This window comes from Gavialis gangeticus, unplaced genomic scaffold (genome assembly GCF_001723915.1).
Source record: "Gavialis gangeticus isolate Ggan-Ray unplaced genomic scaffold, GavGan_comp1, whole genome shotgun sequence".
Lineage (NCBI taxonomy): Eukaryota > Metazoa > Chordata > Crocodylia > Gavialidae > Gavialis > Gavialis gangeticus.
The window spans coordinates 109,025,778-109,032,216 of NW_017729022.1; the positions used below are offsets into that span (position 1 = coordinate 109,025,778).

At 44.9% G+C, this 6,439-nt stretch overlaps 1 protein-coding gene across 5 annotated transcripts in view; it reads left to right on the forward strand.

Moving 5' to 3' along the window:
• The window catches only part of BCL2L14 (BCL2 like 14), a 103,923-nt gene that overhangs the window by 52,729 nt on the left and 44,755 nt on the right, over window positions 1-6,439 (forward strand). For 3 of the 5 annotated variants that reach the window (XM_019515958.1, XM_019515960.1, XM_019515959.1), the window contains exons 1-2: window positions 3,125-3,741; window positions 5,032-5,100. The exons of 1 other annotated variant lie outside the window; for it this stretch is intronic. The gene's annotated coding sequence lies outside the window, so the exon portion shown is untranslated. Of the gene's footprint in view, window positions 1-3,124; window positions 3,742-4,399; window positions 5,101-6,439 lie in introns of those variants that run through there. One more of the 5 variants, XM_019515961.1, reaches the window with a different exon arrangement.

Sequence of the window (6,439 nt, forward strand, 5' to 3'; positions counted from 1 at the left end):
CCCCCCCCCCCCCCCCAAGCATACTGCAAATTAGCACTACAGTGAATGTGTGCACATGTGCCAAATGCAGTTTGTGGTACCACAAATGCATGCTTGTGGGGATGCACCCAGTGTGACTGTTACTCAGAAAAAAAGTGCTAATGATGATTCCCTTGCAGAAGGACCATTTAACTTCAGCATAACAGCCTCACTGTGTCTTCAAAGGGACTTAAGAGGTGTTCCATCATCCTTGTGTCAGTCCTCTGTAATGCAGCCTCATCTAAGAATTGTCCACACCTATGATTAGCTCCAATTTCAGCCCCTGCTGTAGCTGCACCAGTGCAGGTTCATGGGACCTGGAAGGGGGGGGAGGTGGATGGATTGGACCCCCACCCTCCCAAGGTGGGGGGCTCCAATCTACCTGCCCCGCCTTCCCATCCAGCATGGGCAAACTCTGACCTCCCCTTCCTTCTCCCCACTGTCATCCTGCAGATGGCACCAGAGCTGGGAGTGGGGGTGGGAGGGAGGCTGCAGACCTGCAGCTCCTCCTGGATCAGCTCCAAAGTGGAGTTTGTCCCCTCTCCCTCCCCACAACAGTGAATACCTGTTGGGTCAGGGAGGAGGGGGTTGCTGTAACTCATGGTGCTTCCTGTTACAGCGGGGACCTGCATATCTGTCACTGGCCAAAGATTTGTAGAGGGGATAACATGGAAAAGGAAAGGCATCACTCCCACTGGATGCAATTCATAGTTTTTTGCATTCTGAGGCAACTTTGAGGGGGCAAATTTGAATGCTGGAAATGAAAATTGTCAGGTTCTGACAACTAAAATGAACGTTCTTACTTTCCGGATTTACTTGAATGCCACATACAACTTTCCCCACAAAAATTAGCCTTCCAAAGTTGGGGTAAGTGCCTTAAGCAGAGAAGCAGATGTTTCTTCCCAGAATAGCAGCACTGGCACTTTTATTCATGTAGTGCTGAGGGAGTCAATGGACTTATTATAAAAGCAATGATATATTTGATTCCAACTACTTGCTCTTCACTCAACAGGTGTTAACAAACCAATCTCCTGTTTAATGGTCTTGACATTCCACTAATCAAGCTACCCTTTTTTAAGCAATTGTGCTGAAGAACTCACAATTTAGTTACTCCTGGTCTCTCTTCCCCTATTTCACAGCCCTGCAGACTGTTTTTCGTTTTTATAAAAATCCTAGATCCATCCCTTTAGTTGTCTTCAGTAGCAGCTACAGTTTCATCTTTTAGCTGAGTAACCAAGAGTTGCTGACATTCAGATGTGAAAGGGTTAAAACTAACTTTTGTCAGAACAGGAAAAGGGAAGATGAATAAGTTGAAATTTAGTCTCTGTCCTTGTTGTATGCAGCCATAACTTAGGAAGGAAGGCTGGAAAGAACACAGTTTCAAAGAACAACATGCACGTCTTATCTGGGGATGCAGGCTGTGCAAAAACTATGGTATTTTGAACTGGAATGAAATAAATTTTATAGGCAAGTGAGCAGAAGTTGGGAACAGAACTGAAGAAACCAGACTCTGTTTCTCTTAAACTCTTTCCCATCTCCTCCTAGTAGTGTGTGTGCGGGTGGCCGGTGTGGCGTGGGAAGAGGAGTAATCATCAGGGATCCTGATTTTTCTCTGTTAACCGCCCCCCCCCCCCGCCCAATTCTCTGATTTTTAAACCCCAACATCCACGTTTTTCCACAACTGCATGGGGGGGGGGAAGGATACGTGGCTCCTCAGATTTCTGCAACCACAGCAGGTGGGACCCAGTGCAGGAGGGAGTGCCGCATCACCATGGCCACCAAGGTGAGGTGCCCCTTGCACACCCAGCAGTAGCAGGGGGGCAAAACTGCGTTGCTGCCACCACTGGGAGCTACGCCACCACGGCCATCAAAGTGAGGCACTGCTGTGATGGGAGCACAGAGTTGTGCCCCCCTACTGCTGCTGGGCAGGAGGTGCTTCACCTTGGTGGCCACCCTTCTGTGTCTGATCCCACCTGCCAGGCTGTGGAGATGGCTTTGGCTTGGTGCCAGTCCAGCCCTGTGCCCCACTGTTGGTGCAGAAATCTGGGGGGGCATGTACCCTGACATGTCACCTATGCCCTCCCCACCCCCGAATTTTTTGCAGGGAGCTGTGGGAGCTGCTCTCTACACTGCCTGGCTGCATTGCTGGCCTTGTGCATATATGCACGCACACATGCACATGGACCCCTGCCTCTGATCGCCCTCCTGCTCCCCGCAGCCCCTTGCAGGCTGGAACTCTGCCAGCCTGCAAGGGAAAACCTATGTTTTCCCATGATTTTCTCCCTTTTTAAAAAGGAAGAAAAATCCATTATTTTTCTCTTTTAAAGGGGAAAATCTGTATTTTTTTTCATGGGAAATGAAAAACCTGGATCCCTGGTAATCAGGCTGTTTACTTGCAAAATATGGCTGTCTCCTTGTTCTTTCTTTTTCAGAATTGACATCCATATCAAAGAGCCAAATTCTGTATAAGAGATTTTATATGTAGAAAACTGCAGTCTTTTTTACATTCTTCTGAGAGTCTGATTGCATTTACTTTTTTTCCCTGTGGTGGCAACTGAAATGAATCTTCTGATTTCATAAGTTTGACTGTGGCACGGGATATAGCTACTATTTAATTTTACTTAAGCCGTTCAGGAAGAAAGTGCTCTTTATTTTTAACAACAAATATTGATTTCTTTTTAGCAGACTTTGAGCCTAAGAGTAACAGGAGACAGCAACAGGGCAGTAGCAATTATATCATTACTTTCAGTAAAGAAAGGTTATATAGTCTGCTGGAACCATTTGACCACCAGATGGCACTGCTGGTTCATATTAGTGCAGATCTATTTTTTTTTTTTCTATTTCTGTCAAACTCTATAACTCTTCCACTTCAAATGCATACTTATATCTTTAATGTATATAATGGACAAAAAAAATTAAATCTAATGCAGGGCAGGGGATTAAGCTTTTATTCACATATGCAAGATACAGAAGTCAAAATGCCTACCAGGAAAGTCTATAGAGTGTAGAAGGAAGTCCCTTCTTCCCCCAACACCCTTCCCGCTTCCAGGAAAAGGAGTGTGAGTTAACAAGTGAGTCACATGCCAACTGGAGTCTTGGGGAAAGTCCATGACCCTCCTAGCTGCTCTACAAGGATTAGTTCAGGGCCGCAAGATAACTTAAGTTGTTAACTGCTATTTGCATTTCCTGCTCAAAGGTAAGGGCTTGTTAATCAACCAAAGGGTCTGAGTGTCACTATGCTTAACGAAAGTTCTCTAACACTTAAGGCTAATTTTGGGTGACAGTGTTTTAGCAGTAAGAGTCCAATTATTTTTTTTCCCTCCTAACTGAATTGTGTTCCCTTTTTCTTGTATTCATACTTGGTTTTGTGCATCTGCCTCTCCTCTTAAAATAATGGTGTTGGGTGATATGTGTCTTAAAGAAAGAAATGCTATTGTGATTTATTAAAATATTGTCCAAAAATTTGCTAACTACTGTATAGACAAATGTAGAAAGACAGCAATGCACTGGACTTGCAACACCAAAATGAGGTTTTGTTGTTCTTTAACTTCTTGCAAAGCACATAGCTGAGAAGGTGCACTTGGGAAGCCTTTCTTAAATGACAATGCCTTGAAGACAATACATGATCTAAGAGTTAGAGCACAACCTAGGCTGGGGAAGATCTGGATTTAGTTTCTGCTCTTCTAGAAACAGCTTCCGTGACCTTGGGCAACTCCATTTTAGGTGCGTATGTCCTCTTGGAGATCTAGTCCTAAAGATGGACTTGAACAAAGGTCCAGAGAGTGATCCTCAAACTCCACAAGTGCTTCACGTCTGACAACAGAAGGTCCCTAAAGCTCTGCTCCTGCACATTACCTGGATTTATCTTAATTTTCTCTGTGTGGAGCAGTTGTGTAATGAGGGGTAGGTGACCAGGTCACTAGCTCTAGCTGCCTACTTGAGGAGGGCACACAAACAGCAGCTGCTGCCATCATTACAACCAACCCAGCTCAGCCCCTGCCACTATTACTACCCAGGGCATAGACCCTGATAGTTCGGCACTGAACTGCTAGGCAAGGGCATATCTGGTGGCCGTTTACAAACTCACCAGTGGGGACCAGCAGGAATTGGGGGAGGCTCTATTCCCCCAGGCGCCACCCAGGGTTACTAAGAATAATGGCCACAAATTGTTAGAGAGAGGATTCAGGCTGGATATCAGAAAACATTACTTTACAGTTAGGGCTGCCAGGCGCTGGAATGGGCTCCCAAGGGAAGCGTAGCTATCTCCTACCTTGGGGGTCTTCAAGAGGCTGGACAGATATTTGGCTGGGGTGATATGATCCTGGCACCCATTGGGCAGGGGGTCGGACCTGATAATCTGTTTAGATCCCTTCCAACCCTAAGTACTATGATATCTCGCATAAGCTCTGTTGGGATCCTGCCCTTGAAGACCTACTTGGCGGCTACCCAATAAATATTTATAGGTCAGGCACACACACAACACAAGAGCAGAAGCCATCACCTTTTGCCCTAAAAGAAAAAAAATATTCATTCCCAAACACACTGCTTCCACCTACACAGGTTCCCAAATGCTTGCTAAGGGACATCTCTCTCACCTTAGGTGGTTTATTTGGGTATTCAGGGACACTGTTTTTTGCTTGAAGTGGGAATGCAGTTGACTGCCAAAATGTACTAAATTTACATTTATTTTGTGACTAGTAGAGAGATGTTAAGTAAAATGAATCTTCTAACAGTGTATTCCTTCACCCTCTGGCCAGGGAGAAAGGGACTTTTGAAATGGAGAGGAGGGTGGGCATCCTAGCAAAGGGAGGAGGGTAAAAAACCATGCATTTGAAAACCATGATATATTGCATTTTACCTGAATTCCCTTCTCCTTCTTTGAATTAACTGGTTTCTCTGAATTTGGCTCAGCCCTGGTGGGGGCTGCTGCTGGCAATCAAGGGGGGCAAGGCAGTTCTGGGTCAGTCTCAGCATGCCTTACTGACTCCCTCCTCTTTCTTGCTGTGCTCTTAGGAGGTTGGATCCTCCCATTCATGTTTACAATAAGGACCATAGTGAAATGGGGTTCTCACCCCAAATAAGGTAATCAGCCTCTCTAGTCTTTATAACCTTGCCTTGTGATTGGAGTACGGCACATCCTTTCCCTCTGTCTAACATTTGTCTCTTGTTCCTTTCATAAACCTTAGCCTGCATTCCCTCTGCAATTACCTTAAAGGCATTCCTAATGTAGGGTTGTTCCAATGTTGTGCTTATGCAGACCCTACTTCTCACAGGTTAAGATCTCAAAAAGTTCCCACCTATTCCAATCAGGCGCACACGATGTAGGTACCCATCTCCTTTTTATTGAAGCTATATCTGTTTGCTTGAACATGTAGGTAGCAGGGAAAGAGGCATTTGCAAAACACACTGCAGATTTTAAGATGGTGTGGAGGGAGAAGGGACATGCTTGCATCACTTTGACCTACAACAGTAAAATTGCAACTGAAGCTTCATAGTTGAAGGAACAAGAAGAGCATTGTGAAACAGAGGCTGCAAAGATGTGGAGACAAACACAAATGATGCAGCAAGTACACTGGCATTAGCTGTATGTCAGTGATGGGTTTGTGTTGCTTGGAGGGGTGATGCTAGCCAGCACCATACTTCAGTTTTGTGGCTCATATCAAATGAAGATGTGGCTGCATGTTCACCTTTTGCAATAGACATTGACTTGTGTTAGTGTAATTCCTGGTGTTGACCAGACTGCAGTTTTTTCCCTGACTAATAGAGGTATAAAACTGATCTGAAATGGATCCCATAGGTCAGTGTTTCTCAACCTTTTAAGCAGCAAGAATCCCCTAACTTCTGAAAATTTTAATAAGTACCCCAACACTCAATTTTCCAGGGGATTTTATATTTGCAAACTAATGTGTGCCATATGTTGGAAGAAGGGCTGTGTATATAAGGCTGTGATATGACAGATGTCTGATCTGGTGTGGGTAGGGTTGCCACCTTTTACACCAGGGGTGCACAACTCAAGTGTGTACCAAGGCTAGAGGTGATGTTGGCCAAAGCTAGGAGGGCTGAACACCAAATTATTACTGGGGAATTTAATTTTTTTAATTGCATCAAATTTTTTGCCCCAGTTTTGCAAGGAAAAGAGGGTGAGAGAATTTGAGGTACCCACGTGTCCCCTGCCTGTGTCTTGCATACCCCCAGGGGTACACATACCACAGGTTGAGAAACTATGGCATAGGTTTAAAAAAAAAAAAAGATACTCTTTACATTCTAATGAAGGCTGGGTATGTAAGTGGACCAAACATCAGCATTGCTCTGTTCTTTTCTTGATTCTGGCACTAACTCACTTTAACCTTTACTGAAATCCTCTATGAAATCCCCGATGCGGTTCAACAAGGACAAGTGCAGAGTGCTGCACCAGGGGAGA